The 26196-nt window shown below is 50.3% G+C and overlaps 19 pseudogenes; all 19 read left to right on the top strand.

Annotated features, from left to right (window-relative positions):
- Nucleotides 1-1698: 1698 nt before the first annotated feature.
- On the top strand, nt 1699-1818 carry LOC130318622 (5S ribosomal RNA; annotated as a pseudogene).
- Nucleotides 1819-3485: 1667 nt separating this feature from the next.
- On the top strand, nt 3486-3605 carry LOC130348526 (5S ribosomal RNA; annotated as a pseudogene).
- An 889-nt stretch (nt 3606-4494) lies between these two features.
- Nucleotides 4495-4614, top strand: LOC130337536 (5S ribosomal RNA; annotated as a pseudogene).
- A 3663-nt stretch (nt 4615-8277) lies between these two features.
- LOC130328644 (5S ribosomal RNA) lies at nt 8278-8397 on the top strand (annotated as a pseudogene).
- Nucleotides 8398-8669: 272 nt separating this feature from the next.
- On the top strand, nt 8670-8789 carry LOC130331345 (5S ribosomal RNA; annotated as a pseudogene).
- Nucleotides 8790-9073: 284 nt separating this feature from the next.
- Nucleotides 9074-9193, top strand: LOC130330280 (5S ribosomal RNA; annotated as a pseudogene).
- A 1667-nt stretch (nt 9194-10860) lies between these two features.
- Nucleotides 10861-10980, top strand: LOC130328072 (5S ribosomal RNA; annotated as a pseudogene).
- Nucleotides 10981-11459: 479 nt separating this feature from the next.
- On the top strand, nt 11460-11579 carry LOC130323189 (5S ribosomal RNA; annotated as a pseudogene).
- Nucleotides 11580-14440: 2861 nt separating this feature from the next.
- Nucleotides 14441-14560, top strand: LOC130352585 (5S ribosomal RNA; annotated as a pseudogene).
- Nucleotides 14561-14844: 284 nt separating this feature from the next.
- On the top strand, nt 14845-14964 carry LOC130325407 (5S ribosomal RNA; annotated as a pseudogene).
- Nucleotides 14965-15046: 82 nt separating this feature from the next.
- Nucleotides 15047-15166, top strand: LOC130352530 (5S ribosomal RNA; annotated as a pseudogene).
- An 82-nt stretch (nt 15167-15248) lies between these two features.
- Nucleotides 15249-15368, top strand: LOC130330656 (5S ribosomal RNA; annotated as a pseudogene).
- Nucleotides 15369-18693: 3325 nt separating this feature from the next.
- Nucleotides 18694-18813, top strand: LOC130326643 (5S ribosomal RNA; annotated as a pseudogene).
- An 876-nt stretch (nt 18814-19689) lies between these two features.
- Nucleotides 19690-19809, top strand: LOC130333927 (5S ribosomal RNA; annotated as a pseudogene).
- An 878-nt stretch (nt 19810-20687) lies between these two features.
- On the top strand, nt 20688-20807 carry LOC130346453 (5S ribosomal RNA; annotated as a pseudogene).
- Nucleotides 20808-21507: 700 nt separating this feature from the next.
- Nucleotides 21508-21627, top strand: LOC130331748 (5S ribosomal RNA; annotated as a pseudogene).
- Nucleotides 21628-22506: 879 nt separating this feature from the next.
- Nucleotides 22507-22626, top strand: LOC130320050 (5S ribosomal RNA; annotated as a pseudogene).
- Nucleotides 22627-23684: 1058 nt separating this feature from the next.
- On the top strand, nt 23685-23804 carry LOC130326632 (5S ribosomal RNA; annotated as a pseudogene).
- An 884-nt stretch (nt 23805-24688) lies between these two features.
- Nucleotides 24689-24808, top strand: LOC130352963 (5S ribosomal RNA; annotated as a pseudogene).
- Nucleotides 24809-26196: the final 1388 nt, after the last annotated feature.

The raw sequence follows: 26196 nt of genomic DNA, 5'->3' as shown, positions 1-26196 counted from the left end.
CTGGGAATCTCAGGTGTTGTTGACATTTTGCTCTGTAGCTCTGTAGACATTTTGCTCCGATTCCGAAAAGGATTTATTGATGCTTAAATCCACAATATACAGGGTGTGAAGTCGTCTACGGCTATCCTAAGCTGAATGCGCCTGTTCTTGTCAGATCGCAGACTGCTGCCCGGCAAGTACAGGCATGGGAGACTGGCTCGCAATCCAAGGTGCTATTGACATTTTGATCTGTTGCCGCCTTCCTCTCCGATTAAAAAAAATATTTATTGATGCTTAAATCCACAGTATACAAGGAGTGAAGATGTCAACGGCCATCCTAAGCTGAACGCGCCAGCTCTTGTCAGATCGCAGACTGCTACCCAGCTTAGGGCCCGGTAAGTACTGGCATGTGAGACTGGCTGGGAATCCCGGGTGCCGTTGATATTTTGCTCTATTGCTGCCTTCCGCTCTGATTCCGAAAAGAATTTATTGATGCTTAAATCCACAGTATACAAGGTGTGAAGCTGTCGACGGCCATCCTAAGCTTAACCCGCCTGCTCTCGTCAGATCGCAGACTGGTACAGATCTTAGGGCCCGGTAAGTACCGGCATGGGACACTGGCTGGGAATCCCGGCTGCCGTTGACATTTTGCTCTGTTGCCGCCTTCCGTTCCAATTCCGAAAAGGATTTATTGATGCCTAAATGCACAGTATAAAGGGCGAGAAGCTGTCAACGGCCATCCTAAGCTGAACGCGCCTGTTCTCGTCAGATCGCAGACTGCTACCCAGCTTCGGGCCTGGTAAGTACCAGCAAGGGAGACTGGCTGGGAATCCCGGGTGCAGTTGACATTTTGCTCTGTTTCTGCTCCGATTCCGAAAATTATTTATTGATGCTTAAATCCACAGTATACAAAGTGTGAAGCTGTCAACGGCCATCCTAAGCTGAACGCGCCTGCTCTCGTCAGATCGCAGACTGCTACCCAGCTTAGGTCCTGGTAAGTACCAGCATGGGAGACTGGCTGGGAATCCCGGGTGCAGTTGACATTTTAATCTGTTGCCGCCTTCCGCTCCGATTCGGAAAAGGATTTATTGATGCTTAAATCCACAATATACAGGGTGTGAAGCTGTCAACGGCCATCCTAAGCCTGAACGTGCCTGCTTTCCTCAGATCGCAGACTGCTGCCCGGCAGTTACCGGCATGGGAGTCTGGCTGGCAATCCAAGGTGCCATTGACATTTTGCTCTGTTGCCGCCTTCCTCTCCGATGAAAAAAATATTTATTGATGCTTAAATCCACAATATACAAGGCGTGAAGATGTCAACAGCCATCCTAAGCTGAACGCGCCTGCTCTCGTCAGATCGCAGACTGCTACCCAGCTTAGGGCCCAGTAAGTACCGGCATGGGAGACTGGCTTGGAATCCCGGGTGCAGTTGACATTTTGCTCTGTTGCCGCCTTCCGCTCCGATTCCGAAAAGAATTTATTGATGCTTAAATCCACAGTATACAAGGTGTGAAGCTGTCGACAGCCATCCTAAGCTTAACGCGCCTGCTCTTGTCAGATAGCGGACTGGTACAGATCTTAGGGCCCGGTAAGTACCGGCATGGGACACTGGCTGGGAATCCCGGCTGCCGTTGACGTTTTGCTCTGTTGCCGCCTTCCGTTCCGATTCCGAAAAGGATTTATTGATGCTTAAATGCACAGTATACAAAGTGTGAAGCTGTCAACGGCCATCCTAAGCTGAACGCACCTGCTCTCGTCAGATCGCAGACTGCTACCCAGCTTAGGGCCCGGTAAGTACCAGCATGGGAGACTGGCTGGGAATCTCAGGTGTTGTTGACATTTTGCTCTGTAGCTCTGTAGACATTTTGCTCCGATTCCGAAAAGGATTTATTGATGCTTAAATCCCCAATATACAGGGTGTGAAGTCGTCTACGGCTATCCTAAGCTGAATGCGCCTGTTCTTGTCAGATCGCAGACTGCTGCCCGGCAAGTACGGGCATGGGAGACTGGCTGGCAATCCAAGGTGCTATTGACATTTTGATCTGTTGCCGCCTTCCTCTCCGATTAAAAAAAATATTTATTGATGCTTAAATCCACAGTATACAAGGCGTGAAGATGTCAACGGCCATCCTAAGCAGAACGCGCCTGCTCTCGTCAGATCGCAGACTGCTACCCAACTTAGGGCCCAGTAAGTACTGGCATGGGAGACTGGCTGGGAATCCCGGGTGCCGTTGATATTTTGCTCTATTGCTGCCTTCCGCTCCTATTCCGAAAATAATTTATTGATGCTTAAATCCACAGTATACAAGGTGTGAAGCTGTCGACGGCCATCCTAAGCTTAACGCGCCTGCTCTCGTCAGATCGCAGACTGCTACCCAGCTTAGGGCCCGGTAAGTACCGGAATGGGACACTGGCTGGGAATCCCGGCTGCCGTTGACATTTTGCTCTGTTGCCGCCTTCCTCTCCGATTCCGAAAAGGATTTATTGATGCTTAAATGCACAGTATAAAAAGCATGAAGCTGTCAATGGCCATCCTAAGCTGAACGCGCCTGTTCTCGTCAGATCGCAGACTGCTACCCAGCTTCGGGCCCGGTAAGTACCAGCATGGGAGACTGGCTGGGAATCCCCGGTGCAGTTGACATTTTGCTCTGTTTCTGCTCCGATTCCGAAAATTATTTATTGATGCTTAAATCCACAGTATACAAAGTGTGAACCTGTCAACGGCAATCCTAAGCAGAACGCGCCTGCTCTCGTCAGATCGCAGACTGCTACCCAGCTTAGGGCCTGGTAAGTACCAGCATGGGAGACTGGCTGGGAATCCCGGGTGCAGTTGACATTTTAATCTGTTGCCGCCTTCCGCTCCGATTCGGAAAAGGATTTATTGATGCTTAAATCCACAATATACAGGGTGTGAAGCTGTCAACGGCCATCCTAAGCCTGAACGTGCCTGCTCTCCTCAGATCGCAGACTGCTGCCCGGCAGTTACCGGCATGGGAGACTGGCTGGCAATCCAAGGTGCCATTGACATTTTGCTCTGTTGCCGCCTTCCTCTCCGATTAAAAAAATATTTATTGATGCTTAAATCCACAATATACAAGGCGTGAAGATGTCAATGGCCATACTAAGCTGAACGCGCCTGCGCTCGTCAGATCGCAGACTGCTACCCAGCTTAGGGCCCAGTAAGTACCGGCATGGGAGACTGGCTGGTAATCCCGGTTGACATTTAGCTCTATTGCTGCCTTCCCCTCCGATTCCGAAAATAATTTATTGATGCTTAATTCCACAGTATACAAGGTGTGAAGCTGTCGACGGCCATCCTAAGCTTAACGCGCCTGCTCTCGTCAGATCGCAGACTGGTACAGATCTTAGGGCCCGGTAAGTACCGGCATGGGACACTGGCTGGGAATCCCGGCTGCCGCTGACATTTTGCTCTGTTGCCGCCTTCCGTTCCGATTCCGAAAAGGATTTATTGATGCTTAAATGCACAGTATACAAAGTGTGAAGCTGTCAACGGCCATCCTAAGCTGAACGCGCCTGCTCTCGTCAGATCGCAGACTGCTATCCAGCTTAGGGCCTGGTAAGTACCAGCATGGGAGACTGGCTGGGAATCCCGGGTGCAGTTGACATTTTAATCTGTTGCCGCCTTCCGCTCCGATTCGGAAAAGGATTTATTGATGCTTAAATGCACAGTATAAAGGCCATGAAGCTGTTAATGGCCATCCTAAGCTGAACACGCCTGCTCTCGTCAGATTGCAGACTGCTACCCAGCTTAGGGCCCAGTAAGTACCAGCATGGGAGACTGGCTGGGAATCTCAGGTGTTGTTGACATTTTGCTCTGTAGCTCTGTAGACATTTTGCTCCGACTCCAAAAAGGATTTATTGATGCTTAAATCCACAATATACAGGGTGTGAAGCCGTCTACGGCTATCCTAAGCTGAATGCGCCTGTTCTTGTCAGATCGCAGACTGCTGCCCGGCAAGTACGGGCATGGGAGACTGGCTGGCAATCCAAGGTGCTATTGACATTTTGATCTGTTGCCGCCTTACTCTCTGATTAAAAAAAATATTTATTGATGCTTAAATCAACAGTATACAAGGCGTGAAGATGTCAACGGCCATCCTAAGCTGAACGCGCCTGCTCTTGTCAGATCGCAGACTGCTTCCCAGCTTAGGGCCCGGTAAGTACTGGCATGGGAGACTGGCTGGGAATCCCAGGTGCCGTTGACATTTTGCTCTATTGCTGCCTTCCGCTCCGATTCCGAAAAGAATTTATTGATGCTTAAATCCACAGTATACAAGGTGTGAAGCTGTCGACGGCCATCCTAAGCTTAACGCGCCTGCTCTCGTCAGATCGCAGACTGGTACAGATCTTAGGGCCCGGTAAGTACCGGCATGGGACACTGGCTGGGAATCCCGGCTGCCGTTGACATTTTGCTCTGTTGCCGCCTTCCGTTCCGTTCCGATTCCGAAAAGGTTTTATTGATGCTTAAATGCACAGTATAAAGGGCAAGAAGCTGTCAACGGCCATCCTAAGCTGAACTCGCCTGCTCTCGTCAGATCGCAGACTGCTACCCAGCTTAGGGCCCGGTAAGTACCAGCATGGGAGACTGGCTGGGAATCCCAGGTGTCGTTGACATTTTGCTCTGTTGCCGCCTTTCGCTCCGATTCCGAAAAGGATTTATTGATGCTTAAATCCACAGTATACAGGTTGTGAAAATGTCTACGGCCATCCTAAGCTGAATGCGCCTGTTCTTGTCAGATCGCAGACTGCTACCCAGCTTCGGGCCTGGTAAGTACCGGCATGGGAGGCTGGCTGGGAATCCTGGGAGCAGTTCACATTTTGCTCTGTTTCTGCTCCGATTCCGAAAATTATTTATTGATGCTTAAATCCACAGTATTCAAAATGTGAAGCTTACAACGGCCATCCTAAGCTGAACACGCCTGCTCTCGTCAGATCGCAGACTGCTACCCAGCTTAGGGCCTGGTAAGTACCAGCATGGTAGACTGGCTGGAATCCCGGGGGCAGTTGACATTTTAATCTGTTGCCGCCTTCCGCTCCGATTCGGAAAAGGATTTATTGATGCTTAAATCCACAATACACAGGGTGTGAAGCTGTCAACGGCCATCCTAAGCTGAACGTGCCTGCTCTCCTCAGATCGCAGACTACTGCCCGGCAGTTACCGGCATTGGAGACTGTCTGGCAATCCAAGGTGCCATTGACATTTTGCTCTGTTGCCGCCTTCCTCTCCGATTAATAAAAATATTTATTGATGCTTAAATTCACAATATACAAGGCGTGAAGATGTCAACGGCCATCCTAAGCTGAACGCACCTGCTCTCGTCAGATCGCAGACTGCAACCCAGCTTAGGGCCCAGTAAGTACCGGCATGGGAGACTGGCTGGGAATCCCGGGTGCAGTTGACATTTTGCTCTGTTGCCGCCTTCCGTTCTGATTCCGAAAAGGATTTATTGATGCTTAAATGCACAGTATAAAAATCATGAAGCCGTCTACGGCTATCCTAAGCTGAATGTGCTTGTTCTTGTCAGATCGCAGACTGCTGCCCGGCAAGTACGGGCATGGGAGACTGGCTGGCAATCCAAGGTGCTATTGACATTTTGCTCTGTTGCCGCCTTCCTCTCCGATTCCGAAAAGGATTTATTGATGCTTAAATGCACAGTATAAAAAGCATGAAGCTGCCAATGGCCATCCTAAGCTGAACGCGCCTGCTCTCGTCAGATTGCAGACTGCTACCCAGCTTAGGGCCCGGTAAGTACTGGCATGGGAGACTGGCTGGGAATCCCGGGTGCCGTTGACATTTTGCTCTATTGCTGCCTTCCGCTCCGATTCCGAAAAGAATTTATTGATGCTTAAATCCACAGTATACAAGGTGTGAAGCTGTCGACGGCCATCCTAAGCTTAACGTGCCTGCTCTTGTCAGATCGCAGACTGGTACAGATCTTAGGGCCCGGTAAGTACCGGCATGGGACACTGGCTGGAAATCCCGGCTGCCGTTGACATTTTGCTCTGTTGCCGCCTTCCGTTCCGATTCCGAAAAGGATTTATTGATGCTTAAATGCACAGTATACAAAGTGTGAAGCTGTCAACGGCCATCCTAAGCTGAACGCGCCTGCTCTCGTCAGATCGCAGACTGCAACCCAGCTTAGGGCCTGGTAAGTACCAGCATGGGAGACTGGCTGGGAATCCCGGGTGCAGTTGACATTTTAATCTGTTGCCGCCTTCCGCTTCGATTCGGAAAATTATTTATTGATGCTTAAATCCACAATATAAAGGGGGTGAAGCTGTCAACGGCCATCCTAAGCTGAACGCGCCTGCTCTCGTCAGATCGCAGACTGATACCCAGCTTAGGGCCTGGTAAGTACAAGCATGGGAGACTGGCTGGGAATCCCAGGTGTCGTTGACATTTTGCTCTGTTGCCGCCTTACTCTCCGATTCCGAAAAGAATTTATTGATGCTTAAATCCACAGTATACAGGGTGTGAAGATGTCTATGGCCATCCTAAGCTGAATGCGCCTGTTCTCGTCAGATCGCAGACTGCTACCCAGCTTCGGGCCTGGTAAGTACCAGCATGGGAGACTGGCTGGGAATCCCGGTTGCTGTTGACATTTTGCTCTATTGCTGCCTTCCGCTCCGATTCCGAAAATAATTTATTGATGCTTAAATCCACAGTATACAAAGTGTGAAGCTGTCGACGGCCATCCTAAGCTTAACGCGCCTGCTCTCGTCAGATCGCAGACTGGTACAGATCTTAGGGCCCGGTAAGTACCGGCATGGGACACTGGCTGGGAATCCCGGCTGCCGTTGACATTTTGCTCTGTTGCCGCCTTCCGTTCCGATTCCGAAAAGGATTTATTGATGCTTAAATCCACAATACACAGGGTGTGAAGCTGTCAACGGCCATCCTAAGCCTGAACGTGCCTGCTCTCCTCAGATCGCAGACTACTGCCCGGCAGTTACCGGCATGGGAGACTGGCTGGCAATCCAAGGTGCCATTGACATTTTGCTCTGTTGCCGCCTTCCTCTCCGATTAATAAAAATATTTATTGATGCTTAAATTCACAATATACAAGGTGTAAAGATGTCAACGGCCATCCTAAGCTGAACGCGCCTGCTCTCGTCAGATCGCAGACTGCATCCCAGCTTAGGGCCCAGTAAGCACCGGCATGGGAGACTGGCTGGGAATCCCGGGTGCAGTTGACATTTTGCTCTGTTGCCGCCTTCCGTTCCGATTCCAAAAAGGATTTATTGATGCTTAAATGCACAGTATAAAAATCATGAAGCTGTCAATGGCCATCCTAAGCTGAACGCGCCTGCTTTCGTCAGATCGCAGACTGCTACCTAGCTTGAGGGCCCGGTAAGTACTGGCATGGGAGACTGGCTGGGAATCCCGGTTGTCGTTGACATTTTGCTCTATTGCTGCCTTCCGCTCCGATTCCGAAAATAATTTATTGATGCTTAAATCCACAGTATACAAGGTGTGAAGCTGTCGACGGCCATCCTAAGCTTAACGCGCCTGCTCTCGTCAGATCGCAGACTGGTACAGATCTTAGGGCCCGGTAAGTACCGGCATGGGACACTGGCTGGGAATCCCGGCTGCCGTTGACATTTTGCTCTGTTGCCGCCTTCCGTTCCGATTCCGAAAAGGATTTATTGATGCTTAAATGCACAGTATACAGGGTGTGAAGCTGTCAACGGCCATCCTAAGCTGAACGCGCCTGCTCTCGTCAGATCGCAGACTGATACCCAGCTTAGGGCCTGGTAAGTACCAGCATGGTAGACTGGCTGGAATCCCGGGTGCAGTTGACATTTTAATCTGTTGCCGCCTTCCGCTCCGATTCGGAAAAGGATTTATTGATGCTTAAATCCACAATATACAGGGTGTGAAGCTGTCAACGGCCATCCTAAGCTGAACGTGTCTGCTCTCCTCAGATCGCAGACTGCTGCCCGGCAGATACCGGCGTGGGAGACTGGCTGGCAATCCAAGGTGCCATTGACATTTTGCTCTGTTGCCGCCTTCCTCTCCGATTAATAAAAATATTTATTGATGCTTAAATCCACAGTATACAAAGTGTGAAGCTGTCAACGGCCATCCTAAGCTGAACGTGCCTGCTCTCGTCAGATCGCAGACTGCTACCCAGCTTAGGGCCTGGTAAGTACCAGCATGGGAGACTGGCTGGGAATCCCGGGTGCAGTTGACATTTTAATCTGTTGCCGCCTTCCGCTCCGATTCGGAAAAGGATTTATTGATGCTTAAATGCACAGTATAAAGGGCGTGAAGCTGTCAACAGCCATCCTAAGCTGAACGTGCCTGCTCTCGTCAGAACGCAGACTGCTACCCAGCTTAGGGCCCGGTAAGTACCAGCATGGGAGACTGGCTGGGAATCCCAGGTGTTGTTGACATTTTGCTCTGTAGCCGCCTTCCGCTCCGATTCCGAAAAGGATTTATTGATGCTTAAATCCACAGTATACAGGGTGTGAAGCCGTCTACGGCTATCCTAAGCTGAATGTGCTTGTTCTTGTCAGATCGCAGACTGCTGCCCGGCAAGTACGGGCATGGGAGACTGGCTGGCAATCCAAGGTGCTATTGACATTTTGCTCTGTTGCCGCCTTCCTCTCCGATTCCGAAAAGGATTTATTGATGCTTAAATGCACAGTATAAAAAGCATGAAGCTGTCAATGGCCATCCTAAGCTGAACGCGCCTGCTCTCGTCAGATCGCAGACTGCTACCCAGCTTAGGGCCCGGTAAGTACTGGCATGGGAGACTGGCTGGGAATCCTGGGTGCCGTTGACATTTTGCTCTATTGCTGCCTTCCGCTCCGATTCCGAAAAGAATTTATTGATGCTTAAATCCACAGTATACAAGGTGTGAAGCTGTCGACGGCCATCCTAAGCTTAACGTGCCTGCTCTTGTCAGATCGCAGACTGGTACAGATCTTAGGGCCCGGTAAGTACCGGCATGGGACACTGGTTGGGAATCCCGGCTGCCGTTGACATTTTGCTCTGTTGCCGCATTCCGTTCCGATTCCGAAAAGGATTTATTGATGCTTAAATGCACAGTATAAAAAGCGAGAAGCTGTCAACGGCCATCCTAAGCTGAACGTGCCTGCTCTCGTCAGATCGCAGACTGCTACCCAGCTTAGGGCCCGGTAAGTACCAGCATGGGAGACTGGCTGGGAATCCCAGGTGTCGTTGACATTTTACTCTGTTGCCGCCTTACGCTCCGATTCCGAAAAGGATTTATTGATGCTTAAATCCACAGTATACAGGGTGTGAAGATGTCTACGGCCATCCTAAGCTGAATGCGCCTGTTCTCGTCAGATCGCAGACTGCTACCCAGCTTCGGGCCTGGTAAGTACCAGCATGGGAGACTGGCTGGGAATCCCGGGTGCAATTGACATTTTGCTCTGTTTCTGCTCCGATTCCGAAAATTATTAATTGATGCTTAAATCCACAGTATACAAAGCGTGAAGCTGTCAACGGCCGTCCTAAGCTGAACGCGCCTGCTCTCGTCAGATCGCAGACTGCTACCCAGCTTAGGGCCTGGTAAGTACCAGCATGGGAGACTGGCTGGGAATCCCGGGTGCAGTTGACATTTTAATCTGTTGCTGCCTTCCGCTCCGATTCGGAAAAGGATTTATTGATGCTTAAATCCACAATACACAGGGTGTGAAGCTGTCAACGGCCATCCTAAGCCTGAATGTGCCTGCTCTCCTCAGATCGCAGACTGCTGCCCGGCAGTTACCAGCATGGGAGACTGGCTGGCAATTCAAGGTGCCATTGACATTTTGCTCTGTTGCCGCCTTCCTCTCCGATTAATAAAAATATTTATTGATGCTTAAATCCACAATATACAAGGCGTGAAGATGTCAACGGCCATCCTAAGCTGAACGCGCCTGCTCTCGTCAGATCGCAGACTGCTACCCAGCTTAGGGCCCAGTAATTACCGGCATGGGAGACTGGCTGGGAATCCCGGGTGCAGTTTACATTATGCTCTGTTGCCGCCTTCCGTTCTGATTCCGAAAAGGATTTATTGATGCTTAAATGCACAGTATAAAAATCATGAAGCTGTCAATGGCCATCCTAAGCTGAACGCGCCTGCTTTCGTCAGATCGCAGACTGCTACCTAGCTTAGGGCCCGGTAAGTACTGGCATGGGAGACTGGCTGGGAATCCCGGTTGCCGTTGACATTTTGCTCTATTGCTGCCTTCCGCTCCGATTCCGAAAATAATTTATTGATGCTTAAATCCACAGTATACAAGGTGTGAAGCTGTCGACGGCCATCATAAGCTTAACGCGCCTGCTCTCGTCAGATCGCAGACTGGTACAGATCTTAGGGCCCGGTAAGTACCGGCATGGGACACTGGCTGGGAATCCCGGCTGCCGTTGACATTTTGCTCTGTTGCCGCCTTCCGTTCTGATTCGGAAAAGGATTTATTGATGCTTAAATGCACAGTATACAGGGTGTGAAGCTGTCAACGACCATCCTAAGCTGAACGCGCCTGCTCTCGTCAGATCGCAGACTGATACCCAGTAGAGGGCCTGGTAAGTACCAGCATGGTAGACTGGCTGGAATCCGGGGTGCAGTTGACATTTTAATCTGTTGCCGCCTGCCGCTCCGATTCGGAAAAGGATTTATTGATGCTTAAATCCACAATATACAGGGTGTGAAGCTGTCAACGGCCATCCTAAGCTGAACGTGTCTGCTCTCCTCAGATCGCAGACTGCTGCCTGGCAGATACCGGCGTGGGAGACTGGCTGGCAATCCAAGGTGCCATTGACATTTTGCTCTGTTGCCGCCTTCCTCTCCGATTAATAAAAATATTTATTGATGCTTAAATCCACAGTATACAAAGTGTGAAGCTGTCAACGGCCATCCTAAGCTGAACGCGCCTGCTCTCATCAGATCGCAGACTGCTACCCAGCTTAGGGCCTGGTAAGTACCAGCATGGGAGACTGGCTGGGAATCCCGGGTGCAGTTGACATTTTAATCTGTTGCCGCCTTCCGCTCCGATTCGGAAAAGGATTTATTGATGCTTAAATGCACAGTATAAAGAGCGTGAAGCTGTCAACGGCCATCCTAAGCTGAACGCGCCTCCTCTCGTCAGAACGCAGACTGCTACCCGGCTTAGGGCCCGGTAAGTACCAGCATGGGAGACTGGCTGGGAATCCCAGGTGTTGTTGACATTTTGCTCTGTAGCCGCCTTCTGCTCCGATTCCGAAAATGATTTATTGATGCTTAAATCCACAGTATACAGGGTGTGAAGATGTCTACGGCCATCCTAAGCTGAATGCGCCTGTTCTTGTCAGATCGCAGACTGCTACCCAGCTTCGGGCCTGGTAAGTACCAGCATGGGAGACTGGCTGGGAATCCCGGGTGCAGTTGACATTCTGCTCTGTTTCTGCTCCGATTCCGAAAATTATTTATTGATGCTTAAATCCACAGTATACAAAGTGTGAAGCTGTCAACAGCCATCCTAAGCTGAACGCGCCTGCTCTCGTCAGATCGCAGACTGCTACCCAGCTTAGGGCCCGGTAAGTACCAGCATGGGAGACTGGCTGGGAATCCCAGGTGTTGTTGACATTTTGCTCTGTAGCCGCTTCCGCTTCGATTCCGAAAAGGATTTATTGATGCTTAAATCCACAGTATACAGGGTGTGAAGCCGTCTACGGCTATCCTAAGCTGAATGTGCCTGTTCTTGTCAGATCGCAGACTGCTGCCCGGTAAGTACTGGCATGGGAGACTGGCTGGGAATCCCGGTTGCATTTGACATTTTGCTCTATTGCTGCCTTCCGCTTCGATTCCGAAAATAATTTATTGATGCTTAAATCTACAGTATACAAGGTGTGAAGCTGTCGACGGCCATCCTAAGCTTAACGTGCCTGCTCTTGTCAGATCGCAGACTGGTACAGATCTTAGGGCCCGGTAAGTACCGGCATGGGACACTGGCTGGGAATCCCGTCTGCCGTTGACATTTTGCTCTGTTGTCGCCTTCCGTTCCGATTCCGAAAAGGATTTATTGATGCTTAAATGCACAGTATACAAAGTGTGAAGCTGTCAACGGCCATCCTAAGCTGAACGCGCCTGCTCTCGTCAGATTGCAGACTGCTACCCAGCTTAGGGCCTGGTAAGTACCAGCATGGGAGACTGGCTGGGAATCCCAGGTGCAGTTGACATTTTAATCTGTTGCTGCCTTCCGCTCCGATTCGGAAAAGGATTTATTGATGCTTAAATCCACAATACACAGGGTGTGAAGCTGTCAACGGCCATCCTAAGCCTGAACGTGCCTGCTCTCCTCAGATCGCAGACTGCTGCCCAGCAGTTACCAACATGGGAGACTGGCTGGCAATTCAAGGTGCCATTGACATTTTGCTCTGTTGCTGCCTTCCTCTCCGATTAATAAAAATATTTATTGATGCTTAAATCCACAATATACAAGGCGTGAAGATGTCAACGGCCATCCTAAGCTGAACGCGCCTGCTCTCGTCAGATCGCAGACTGCTACCCAGCTTAGGGCCCAGTAATTACCGGCATGGGAGACTGGCTGGGAGTCCCGGGTGCACTTGACATTATGCTCTGTTGCCGCCTTCTGTTCCGATTCCGAAAAGGATTTATTGATGCTTAAATGCACAGTATAAAAAGCATGAAGCTGTCAATGGCCATCCTAAGCTGAACGCGCCTGCTCTCGTCAGATCACAGACTGCTACCCAGCTAAGGGCACAGTAAGTACCAGCATGGGAGACTGGCTGGGAATCCCGGGTGCAGTTGACATTTTAATCTGTTGCCGCCTTCCGCTCCGATTCCGAAAAGGATTTATTGATGCTTAAATGCACAGTATAAAAAGCATGAAGCTTTCAATGGCCATCCTAAGCTGAACGCGCCTGCTCTCGTCAGATCGCAGACTGCTCTAGCTTAGGGCGCCGGTGGAGACTGGTTGGGAATCCCGGTTGCCGTTGACATTTTGCTCTATTGCTGCCTTCCGCTCCGATTCCGAAAAGAATTTATTGATGCTTAAATCCACAGTATACAAGGTGTGAAGCTGTCGACGGCCATCCTAAGCTTAACGCGCCTGCTCTCGTCAGATCGCAGACTGGTACAGATCTTAGGGCCCGGTAAGTACCGGCATGGGACACTGGCTGGGAATCCCGGCTGCCGTTGACATTTTGCTCTGTTGCCGCCTTCCGTTTCCGATTCCGAAAAGGATTTATTGATGCTTAAATGCACAGTATACAAAGTGTGAAGCTGTCAACGGCCATCCTAAGCTGAACGCGCCTGCTCTCGACAGATCGCAGACTGATACCCAGCTTAGGGCCTGGTAAGTTCCAGCATGGGAGACTGGCTGGGAATCCCGGGTGCAGTTTCCATTTTGCTCTGTTTCTGCTCCGATTCCGAAAATTGTTTATTGATGCTTAAATCCACAGTATACAAAGTGTGAAGCTGTCAACGGCCATCCTAAGCTGAACGCGCCTGCTCTCGTCAGATTGCAGACTGCTACCCAGCTTAGGGCCTGGTAAGTACCAGCATGGGAGACTGGCTGGGAATACCAGGTGCAGTTGACATTTTAATATGTTGCCGCCTTCCGCTCCGATTCGGAAAAGGATTTATTGATGCTTAAATCCACAATACACAGGGTGTGAAGCTGTCAACGGCCATCCTAAGCCTGAACGTGCCTGCTCTCCTCAGATCGCAGACTACTGCCCGGCAGTTACCGGCATGGAAGACTGTCTGGCAATCCAAGGTGCCATTGACATTTTGCTCTGTTGCCGCCTTCCTCTCCGATTAATAAAAATATTTATTGATGCTTAAATTCACAATATACAAGGCGTGAAGATGTCAACGGCCATCCTAAGCTGAACGAGCCTGCTCTCGTCAGATCGCAGACTGGTACAGATCTTAGGGCCCGGTAAGTACCGGCATGGGACACTGGCTGGGAATCCCGGCTGCCGTTGACATTTTGCTCTGTTGCCGCCTTCCGTTCCGGTTCCGATTCCGAAAAGGATTTATTGATGCTTAAATGCACAGTATACAAAGCGTGAAGCTGTCAACGGCCATCCTAAGCTGAACGCGCCTGCTCTCGACAGATCGCAGACTGATACCCAGCTTAGGGCCTGGTAAGTACCAGCATGGGAGACTGGCTGGGAATCCCGGCTGCCGTTGACATTTTGCTCTGTTGCCGCCTTCCGTTCCGATTCCGAAAAGGATTTATTGATGCCTAAATGCACAGTATAAAGGGCGAGAAGCTGTCAACAGCCATCCTAAGCAGAACGCGCCTGCTCTCGTCAGATCGCAGACTGCTACCCAGCTTAGGGCCCGGTAAGTACCAGCATGGGAGATTGGCTGGGAATCCCAGGTGCAGTTGACATTTTGCTCTGTTGCCGCCTTCCGTTCCGATTCCGAAAAGGATATATTGATGCTTAAATGCACAATATAAAAATCAAGAAGCTGTCAACGGCCATCCTAAGCTGCATGCGCCTGCTCTCGTCAGATCGCAGACTGCTACCCAGCTTAGGGCCCGGTAAGTACCAGCATGGGAGACTGGCTGGGAATCCCAGGTGTCGTTGCCATTTTGCTCTGTTGCCGCCTTCTGTTCTGATTCCGAAAAGGATTTATTGATGCTTAAATGCACAGTATACAAAGTGTGAAGCTGTCAACGGCCATCCTAAGCTGAACGCGCCTCCTCTCGTCAGATCGCAGACTGCTACCCAGCTTAGGGCCTGGTAAGTACCAGCATGGGAGACTGGCTGGGAATCCCGGGTGCAGTTGACATTTTAATCTGTTGCCGCCTTCCGCTTCGATTCGGAAAATTATTTATTGATGCTTAAATCCACAATATAAAGGGCGAGAAGCTGTCAACGGCCATCCTAAGCTGAACGCGCCTGCTCTCGTCAGATCGCAGACTGATACCCAGCTTAGGGCCTGGTAAGTACCAGCATGGGAGACTGGCTGGGAATCCCAGGTGTCGTTGACATTTTGCTCTGTTGCCGCCTTACGCTCCGATTCCGAAAAGGATTTATTGATGCTTAAATCCACAGTATACAGGGTGTGAAGATGTCTATGGCCATCCTAAGCTGAACGCGCCTGCTCTCGTCAGATCGCAGACTGCTACCCAGCTTAGGGCCCGGTAAGTACCAGCATGGGAGACTGGCTGGGAATCCCAGGTGTCGTTGACATTTTGCTCTGTTGCCGCCTTCCGTTCCGATTCCGAAAAGGATTTATTGATGCTTAAATGCACAGTATACAAAGCGTGAAGCTGTCAACGGCCATCCTAAGCTGAACGCGCCTGCTCTCGTCAGATCGCAGACTGTTACCCAGCTTAGGGCCTGGTAAGTACCAGCATGGGAGACTGGCTGGGAATCCCGGGTGCAGTTGACATTTTAATCTGTTGCCGTCTTCCGCTTCGATTCGGAAAATTATTTATTGATGCTTAAATCCACAATATAAAGGGCGTGAAGCTGTCAACGGCCATCCTAAGCTGAACGCGCCTGCTCTCGTCAGATGGCAGACTGATACCCAGCTTAGGGCCTGGTAAGTACCAGCATGGGAGACTGGCTGGGAATCCCAGGTGTCGTTGACATATTGCTCTGTTGCCGCCTTACGCTCCGATTCCGAAAAGGATTTATTGATGCTTAAATCCACAGTATACAGGGTGTGAAGATGTCTATGGCCATCCTAAGCTGAATGCGCCTGTTCTCGTCAGATCGCAGACTGCTACCCAGCTTCGGGCCTGGTAAGTACCAGCATGGGAGACTGGCTGGGAATCCCGGGTGCAGTTGCCATTCTGCTCTGTTTCTGCTCCGATTCCGAAAATTGTTTATTGATGCTTAAATCCACAGTATCCACAGTATCCACAGTATCCACAGTATCCACAGTATCCACAGTATCCACAGTATCCACAGTATCCACAGTATACAAAGTGTGAAGCTGTCAACGGCCATCCTAAGCTGAACGCGCCTGCTCTTGTCAGATCGCAGACTGCTACCCAGCTTAGGGCCTGGTAAGTACCAGCATGGGAGACTGGCTGGGAATCCCAGGTGCAGTTGACATTTTAATCTGTTGCCGCCTTCCGCTCCGATTCGGAAAAGGATTTATTGATGCTTAAATCCACAATACACAGGGTGTGAAGCTGTCAACGGCCATCCTAAGCCTGAACGTTCCTGCTATCCTCAGATCGCAGACTACTGCCCGGCAGATACCGGCATGGGAGACTGGCTGGCAATCCAAGGTGCCATTGACATTTTGCTCTGTTGCCGCCTTCCTCTCCGAATAATAAAAATATTTATTGATGCTTAAATTCACAATATACAAGGCGTGAAGATGTCAACGGCCATCCTAAGCTGAACGCGCCTGCTCTCGTCAGATCGCAGACTGCTACCCAGCTTTGGGCCCAGTAAGTACCGGCATGGGAGACTGGCTGGGAATCCCGGGTGCAGTTGACATTTTGCTCTGTTGCCGCCTTCCGTTCCGATTCCGAAAAGGATTTATTGATGCTTAAATGCACAGTATAAAAATCATGAAGCTGTCAACGGCCATCCTAAGCTGAACGCGCCTGCTCTCGTCAGATCGCAGACTGATACCCAGCTTAGGGCCTGGTAAGTACCAGCATGGGAGACTGGCTGGGAATCCAGGGTGCAGTTGACATTTTAATCTGTTGCCGACTTCCGCTTCGATTCGGAAAATTATTTATTGATGCTTAAATCCACAATATAAAGGGCGTGAAGCTGTCAACTGCCATCCTAAGCTGAACGCGTCTGCTCTCGTCAGATCGCAGACTGCTACCCAGCTTAGGGCCCAGTAAGTACCGGCATGGGAGACTTGCTGGGAATCCCGGGTGCAGTTGACATTTTGCTTTGTTGCCGCCTTCCGCTCCGATTCCGAAAAGGATTTATTGATGCTTAAATCCACAGTATACAGGGTGTGAAGCCGTCTACGGCTATCCTAAGCTGAATGTGCCTGTTCTTGTCAGATCGCAGACTGCTGCCCGGCAAGTACGGGCATGGGAGACTGGCTGGCAATCCAAGGTGCTATTGACATTTTGCTCTGTTGCCGCCTTCCTCTACGATTCCGAAAAGGATTTATTGATGCTTAAATGCACAGTATAAAAAGCATGAAGCTGTCAATGACCGTCCTAAGCTGAATGCGCCAGCTCTCGTCAGATCGCAGACTGCTACCCAGCTTAGGGCCCGGTAAGTACTGGCATGGGAGACTGGCTGGGAATCCCGAGTGCCGTTGACATTTTGCTCTATTGCTGCCTTCCGCTCCGATTCCGAAAATAATTTATTGATGCTTAAATCCACAGTATACAAGGTGTGAAGCTGTCGACGGCCATCCTAAGCTTAACGCGCCTGCTCTCGTCAGATCGCAGACTGGTACAGATCTTAGGGCCCGGTAAGTACCGGCATGGGACACTGGCTGGGAATCCCGGCTGCCGTTGACATTTTGCTCTGTTGCCGCCTTCCGTTCCGATTCCGAAAAGGATTTATTGATGCTTAAATGCACAGTATAAAGGGCGAGAAGCTATCAACGGCCATCCTAAGCTGATTTCGCCTGCTCTCGTCAGATCGCAGACTGCTATCCAGCTTAGGGCCTTGTAAGTACCAGCATGGGAGACTGGCTGGAATCCTGGGTGCAGTTGACATTTTGCTCCGATTCCGAAAATTATTTATTGATGCTTAAATCCACAGTATACAAAGTGTGAAGCTGTCAACGGCCATCCTAAGCTGAACGCGCCTGCTCTCGTCAGATCGCAGACTGCTACCCAGCTTAGGGCCCAGTAACTACCGGCATGGGAGAGTGGCTGGGAATCCCGTGTGCAGTTGACATTTTGCTCTGTTGCCGCCTTCCGTTCCGATTCCGAAAAGGATTTATTGATGCTTAAATGCACAGTATAAAAAGCATGAAGCTGTCAATGGCCATCCTAAGCTGAACGTGCCTGCTATCGTCAGATCGCAGACGGCTACCCAGCTTAGGGCCCGGTAAGTACTGGCATGGGAGACTGGCTGGGAATCCCGGGTGCCGTTGACATTTTGCTCTATTGCTGCCTTCCGCTCCGATTCCGAAAAGAATTTATTGATGCTTAAATCCACAGTATACAAGGTGTGAAGCTGTCGACGGCCATCCTAAGCTTAACGCGCCTGCTCTCGTCAGATCGCAGACTGGTACAGATCTTAGGGCCCGGTAAGTACCGGCATGGGACACTGGCTGGGAATCCCGGCTGCCGTTGACATTTTGCTCTGTTGCCGCCCTCCGTTCTGATTCCGAAAAGGATTTATTGATGCTTAAATCCACAGTATACAGGGTGTGAAGATGTCTGCGACCATCCTAAGCTGAACGCGCCTGCTCTCGTCAGATCGCAGACTGCTACCCAGCTTAGGGCCTGCTAATTACCAGCATGGGAGACTGGCTGGGAATCCCAGGTGTTGTTGACATTTTGCTCTGTAGCCGCCTTCCGCTCCGATTCCAAAAAGGCTTTATTGATGCTTAAATCCACAGTATACAGGGTGTGAAGCAGTCTACAGCTATCCTAAGCTGAATGTGCCTGTTCTTGTCAGATCGCAGACTGCTGCCCGGCAAGTACGGGCATGGGAGACTGGCTGGCAATCCAAGGTGCTATTGACATTTTGCTCTGTTGCCGCCTTCCTCTCCGATTCCGAAAAGGATTTATTGATGCTTAAATGCACAGTATAAAAAGCATGAAGCTGTCAATGGCCATCCTAAGCTGAACGCGCCTGCTCTCGTCAGATCGCAGACTGCTACCCAGCTTAGGGCCCGGTAAGTACTGGCATGGGAGACTAGCTGGGAATCCCAGGTGCCGTGGACATTTTGCTCTATTGCTGCCTTCCGCTCCGATTCCGAAAATAATTTATTGATGCTTAAATCCACAGTATACAAGGTGTGAAGCTGTCGACGGCCATCCTAAGCTTAACGCGCCTGCTCTCGGCAGATCGCAGACTGGTACAGATCTTAGGGCCCGGTAAGTACTGGCATGGGACACTGACTGGGAATCCCGGCTGCCGTTGACATTTTGCTCTGTTGCCGCCTTCCGTTCCGATTCCGAAAAGGATTTATTGATGCTTAAATGCACAGTATACAAAGTGTGAAGCTGTCAACGGCCATCATAAGCTGAACGCGCCTGCTCTCATCAGATCGCAGACTGCTACCCAGCTTAGGGCCTGGTAAGTACCAGCATGGGAGACTGGCTTGGAATCCCGGGTGCAGTTGACATTTCAATCTGTTGCCGCCTTCCGCTCCGATTTGGAAAAGGATTTAATGATGCTTAAATGCACAGTATAAAGAGCGTGAAGCTGTTAACGGCCATCCTAAGCTGAACGTTCCTGCTCTCGTCAGATCGCAGACTGCTACCCAGCTTAGGGCCCGGTAAGTACCAGCATGGGAGACTGGCTGGGAATCTCAGGTGTTGTTGACATTTAGCTCTGTAGACATTTTGCTTCGATTCCGAAAAGGATTTATTGATGCCTAAATCCACAATATACAGGGTGTGAAGCCGTCTACGGCTATCCTAAGCTGAATGCGCCTGTTCTTGTCAGATCGCAGACTGCTGCCCGGCAAGTACGGGCATGGGAGACTGGCTGGCAATCCAAGGTGCTATTGACATTTTGATCTGTTGCCGCCTTCCTCTCCGATTAAAAAAAATATTTATTGATGCTTAAATCCACAGTATACAAGGCGTGAAGATGTCAACGGCCATCCTAAGCTGAACGCGCCTGCTCTCGTCAGATCGCAGACTGCTACCCAGCTTAGGGCCCGGTAAGTACTGGCACGGGAGACTGGCTGGGAATCCCGGGTGCTGTTGACATTTTGCTCTATTGCTGCCTTCCGCTCCGATTCCGAAAATAATTTATTGATGCTTAAATCCACAATATACAAAGCGTGAAGATGTCAACGGCCATCCTAAGTTGAACGTGCCTGCTCTCGTCAGATCGCAGATTGCTAGCAAGCTTAGGGCCCAGTAAGTACCATCATGGGAGACTGGCTGGGAATCCCGGGTGCAGTTGACATTTTGCTCTGTTGCCGCCTTCCGTTCCGATTCCGAAAAGGATTTATTGATGCTTAAATGCACAGTATAAAAAGCATGAAGCTGTCAATGGCCATCCTAAGCTGAACGCGCCTGCTCTCGTCAGTTCGCAGACTGCTACCCAGCTTAGGGCCCGGTAAGTACTGGCATTGGAGACTGGCTGAGAATCTCAGGTGTTGTTGACATTTTGCTCTGTAGCTCTGTAGACATTTTGCTCCGATTCCGAAAAGGATTTATTGATGCTTAAATCCACAGTATACAGGGTGTGAAGATGTCTGCGGCCATCCTAAGCTGAATGCGCTTGTTCTCGTCAGATCGCAGACTGCTACCCAGCTTCGGGCCTGGTAAGTACCAGCATGGGAGACTGGCTGGGAATCCCGAGTGCAGTTGACATTTTGCTCCGATTCCGAAAATTATTTATTGATGCTTAAATCCACAGTATACAAAGTGTGAAGCTGTCAACAGCCATCCTAAGCTGAACGTGCCTGCTCTCGTCAGATCGCAGACTGGTACAGATCTTAGGGCCCGGTAAGTACGGGCATGAGACACTGGCTGGGAATCCCGGCTGCCGTTGACATTTTGCTCTGTTGCCGCCTTCCGTTCCGATTCCGAAAAGGATTTATTGATGCTTAAATGCACAGTATAAAGGGAGAGAAGCTGTCAACGGCCATCCTAAGCTGAACGTGCCTGCTCTCGTCAGATCGCAGACTGCTACCCAGCTTAGGGCCCGGTAAGTACCAGCATGGGAGACTGGCTGGGAATCCCAGGTGTTGTTGACATTTTGTTCTGTTGCCGCCTTCCGCTCCGATTCCGAAAAGGATTTATTGATGCTTAAATGCACAGTATAAAAAGCATGAAGCTGTCAATGGCCATCCTAAGCTGAACGCGCCTGCTCTCGTCAGATTGCAGACTGCTACCCAGCTTAGGGCCCGGTAAGTACTGGCATTGGAGACTGGCTGGGAATCCCAGGTGCCGTTGACATTTTGCTCTATTGCTGCCTTCCGCTCCGATTCCGAAATTAATTTATTGAATCTTAAATCCACAGTATACAAGGTGTGAAGCTGTCGACGGCCATTCTAAGCTTAACGCGCCTGCTCTCGTCAGATCGCAGACTGGTACAGATCTTAGGGCCCGGTAAGTACCGGCATGGGACACTGGCTGGGAATCCCGGCTGCCGTTGACATTTTGCTCTGTTGCCGCCTTCCGTTCCGGTTTCGGTTCCGATTCCGAAAAGGATTTATTGATGCTTAAATGCACAGTATACAAAGTGTGAAGCTGTCAACGGCCATCCTAAGCTGAACGCTCCTGCTCTCGTCAGATCGCAGAATGATACCCAGCTTAGGGCCTGGTAAGTACCAGCATGGGAGACTGGCTGGGAATCCCGGGTGCAGTTGACATTTTAATCTGTTGCTGCTTTCCGCTCCGATTCGGAAAAGGATTTATTGATGCTTAAATGCACAGTATAAAGGGCATGAAGCTGTCAATGGCCATCCTAAGCTGAACGCGCCTGCTCTCGTCAGATCGCAGACTGCTACCCAGCTTAGGGCCCGGTAAGTACCAGCATGGGAGACTGGCTGGGAATCCCAGGTGTTGTTGACATTTTGCTCTGTAGCCGCCTTCCGCTCCGATTCCGAAAAGGCTTTATTGATGCTTAAATCCACAGTATACAGGGTGTGAAGCAGTCTACGGCTATCCTAAGCTGAATGTGCCTGTTCTTGTCAGATCGCAGACTGCTGCCCGGCAAGTGCGGGCATGGGAGACTGGCTGGCAATCCAAGGTGCTATTGACATTTTGCTCTGTTGCCGCCTTCCTCACCGATTCCGAAAAGGATTTATTGATGCTTAAATGCACAGTATAAAAAGGATGAAGCTGTCAATGGCCATCCTGAGCTGAACGCGCCTGCTCTCGTCAGATCACAGACTGCTACCCAGCTTAGGTCCCAGTAAGTACTGGCATGGGAGACTGGCTGGGAATCCCGGGTGCCGTTGACATTTCGCTCTATTGCTGCCTTCCGCTCCGATTCCGAAAAGAATTTATTGATGCTTAAATCCACAGTATACAAGGTGTGAAGCTGTCGACGGCCATCCTAAGCTTAACGCGCCTGCTCTTGTCAGATCACAGACTGGTACAGATCTTAGGGCCCGGTAAGTATCGGCATGGGACACTGGCTGGGAATCCCGGCTGCCGTTGACATTTTGCTCTGTTGCCGCCTTCCGTTTCCGATTCCGAAAAGGATTTATTGATGCTTAAATGCACAGTATACAAAGTGTGAAGCTGTCAACAGCCATCCTAAGCTGAACGCGCCTGCTCTCGTCAGATTGCAAACTGATACCCAGCTTAGGGCCTGGTAAGTACCAGCATGGGAGACTGGCTGGGAATCCCGGGTGCAGTTGACATTTTAATCTGTTGCCGCCTTCCGCTCCGATTCGGAAAAGGATTTATTGATGCTTAAATCCACAGTATACAGGGCGTGAAGCTGTCAACGGCCATCCTAAGCTGAACGCGCCTGCTCTCGTCAGATCGCAGACTGCTACCCAGCTTAGGGCCCGGTAAGTACCAGCATGGGAGACTGGCTGGGAATCCCAGGTGTTGTTGACATTTTGCTCTGTAGCCTCCTTCCGCTTCGATTCCGAAAAGGATTTATTGATGCTTAAATCCACAGTATACAGGGTGTGAAGCCGTCTACGGCTATCCTAAGCTGAATGTGCCTGTTCTTGTCAGATCGCAGACTGCTGCCCGGCAAGTACGGGCATGGGAGACTGGCTGGCAATCCAAGGTGCTATTGACATTTTGCTCTGTTGCCGCCTTCCTCTCTGATTCCGAAAAGGATTTATTGATGCTTAAATGCACAGTATAAAAAGCATGAAGCTGTCAATGGCCATCCTAAGCTGAACGCGCCTGCAATCGTCAGATCGCAGTCTGCTACCCAGCTTAGGGCCTGGTAAGTACTGGCATGGGAGACTGGCTGAGAATCCCGGTTGCCGTTGACATTTCGCTCTATTGCTCCGATTCCGAAAAGAATTTATTGATGCTTAAATCCACAGTATACAAGGTGTGAAGCTGTCAACAGCCATCCTAAGCTTAACGCGCCTGCTCTCGTCAGATCGCAGACTGGTACAGATCTTAGGGCCTGGTAAGTACCGGGATGGGACACTGGCTGGGAATCCTGGCTGCTGTTGACATTTTGCTCTGTTGCCGCCTTCCGTTCCGATTCCGAAAAGGATTTATTGATGCTTAAATGCACAGTATACAAAGTGTGAAGCTGTCAACCGCCATCCTAAGCTGAACGCGCCTGGTCTCGTCAGATCGCAGATTGCTACCCAGCTTAGGGCCCGGTAAGTACCAGCATGGGAGACTGGCTGGGAATCCCAGGTGTTGTTGACATTTTGCTCTGTAGCCGCCTTCCGCTTCGATTCCGAAAAGGATTTATTGATGCTTAAATCCACAGTATACAGGGTGTGAAGCCGTCTACGGCTATCCTAAGCTGAATGTGCCTGTTCTTGTCAGATCGCAGACTGCTGCCCGGCAAGTACAGGCATGGGAGACTGGCTGGCAATCCAAGGTGCTATTGACATTTTGCTCTGTTGCCACCTTCCTCTCCGATTCCGAAAAGGATTTATTGATGCTTAAATGCACAGTATAAAAAGCATGAAGCTGTCAATGGCCATCCTAAGCTGAACGCGCCTGCTCTCGTCAGATCGCAGACTGCTACCCAGCTTAGGGCCCGGTAAGTACTGGCATGGGAGACTAGCTGGGAATCCCAGGTGCCGTGGACATTTTGCTCTATTGCTGCCTTCCGCTCTGATTCCGAAAATAATTTATTGATGCTTAAATCCACAGTATACAAGGTGTGAAGCTGTCGACGGCCATCCTAAGCTTAACGCGCCTGCTCTCGTCAGATCGCAGACTGGTACAGATCTTAGGGCCCGGTAAGTACTGGCATGGGACACTGGCTGGGAATCCCGGCTGCCGTTGACATTTTGCTCTGTTGCCGCCTTCCGTTCCGATTCCGAAAAGGATTTATTGATGCTTAAATGCACAGTATACAAAGTGTGAAGCTGTCAACGGCCATCATAAGCTGAACGCGCCTGCTCTCATCAGATCGCAGACTGCTACCCAGCTTAGGGCCTGGTAAGTACCAGCATGGGAGACTGGCTGGGAATCCCGGGTGCAGTTGACATTTCAATCTGTTGCCGCCTTCCGCTCCGATTCGGAAAAGGATTTAATGATGCTTAAATGCACAGTATAAAGAGCGTGAAGCTGTTAACGGCCATCCTAAGCTGAACGTGCCTGCTCTCGTCAGATCGCAGACTGCTACCCAGCTTAGGGCCCGGTAAGTACCAGCATGGGAGACTGGCTGGGAATCTCAGGTGTTGTTGACATTTTGCTCTGTAGCTCTGTAGACATTTTGCTTCGATTCCGAAAAGGATTTATTGATGCCTAAATCCACAATATACAGGGTGTGAAGCCGTCTACGGCTATCCTAAGCTGAATGCGCCTGTTCTTGTCAGATCGCAGACTGCTGCCCGGCAAGTACGGGCATGGGAGACTGGCTGGCAATCCAAGGTGCTATTGACATTTTGATCTGTTGCCGCCTTCCGCTCCGATTCGGAGAAGGATTTAATGATGCTTAAATGCAGAGTATAAAGAGCGTGAAGCTGTTAACGGCCATCCTAAGCTGAACGCGCCTGCTCTCGTCAGATCGCAGACTGCTACCCAGCTTAGGGCCCGGTAAGTACTGGCACGGGAGACTGGCTGGGAATCCCGGGTGCTGTTGACATTTTGCTCTATTGCTGCCTTCCGCTCCGATTCCGAAAATAATTTATTGATGCTTAAATCCACAATATACAAAGCGTGAAGATGTCAACGGCCATCCTAAGTTGAACGTGCCTGCTCTCGTCAGATCGCAGATTGCTACCAAGCTTAGGGCCCAGTAAGTACCATCATGGGAGACTGGCTGGGAATCCCGGGTGCAGTTGACATTTTGCTCTGTTGCCGCCTTCCGTTCCGATTCCGAAAAGGATTTATTGATGCTTAAATGCACAGTATAAAAAGCATGAAGCTGTCAATGGCCATCCTAAGCTGAACGCGCCTGCTCTCGTCAGTTCGCAGACTGCTACCCAGCTTAGGGCCCGGTAAGTACTGGCATTGGAGACTGGATGAGAATCTCAGGTGTTGTTGACATTTTGCTCTGTAGCTCTGTAGACATTTTGCTCCGATTCCGAAAAGGATTTATTGATGCTTAAATCCACAGTATACAGGGTGTGAAGATGTCTACGGCCATCCTAAGCTGAATACGCTTGTTCTCGTCAGATCGCAGACTGCTACCCAGCTTCGGGCCTGGTAAGTATCAGCGTGGGAGACTGGCTGGGAATCCCGAGTGCAGTTGACATTTTGCTCCGATTTCGAAAATTATTTATTGATGCTTAAATCCACAGTATACAAAGTGTGAAGCTGTCAACAGCCATCCTAAGCTGAACGTGCCTGCTCTCGTCAGATCGCAGACTGGTACAGATCTTAGGGCCCGGTAAGTACCAGCATGGGAGACTGGCTGGGAATCCCGGGTGCAGTTGACATTTTGATCTGTTGCCGCCTTCCGCTCCGATTCCGAAAAGGATTTATTGATGCTTAAATCCACAGTATACAGGGTGTGAAGATGTCTACGACCATCCTAAGCTGAATGCGCCTGTTCTTGTCAGATCGCAGACTCATACCCAGCTTCGGGCCTGGTAAGTACCAGCATGGGAGACTGGCTGGGAATCCCGGGTGCAGTTGACATTTTGCTCTGTTTCTGCTCCAATTCCGAAAATTATTTATTGATGCTTAAATCCACAGTATACAAAGTGTGAAGCTGTCAACGGCCATCCTAATCTGAACGCGCCTGCTCTCGTCAGATCGCAGACTGCTACCCAGCTTAGGGCCCGGTAAGTACCAGCATGGGAGACTGGCTGGGAATCCCGGGTGCAGTTGACATTTTGCTCTGTTGCCGCCTTCCGCTCCGATTCGGAAAATTATTTATTGATGCTTAAATGCACAGTATAAAGGGCGTGAAGCTGTCAACGGCCATCCTAAGCTGAACGCGCCTGCTCTCGTCAGATCGCAGACTGCTACCCATCTTAGGCCCGGTAAGTACCAGCATGGGAGACTGGCTGGGAATCCCAGGTGTTG

This window comes from Hyla sarda, chromosome 1, assembly GCF_029499605.1.
Source record: "Hyla sarda isolate aHylSar1 chromosome 1, aHylSar1.hap1, whole genome shotgun sequence".
In the NCBI taxonomy this organism is placed as follows: domain Eukaryota; kingdom Metazoa; phylum Chordata; class Amphibia; order Anura; family Hylidae; genus Hyla; species Hyla sarda.
Note: the sequence above shows the minus strand (reverse complement) of the source record. Positions and strands in the feature narration are given on the sequence as shown.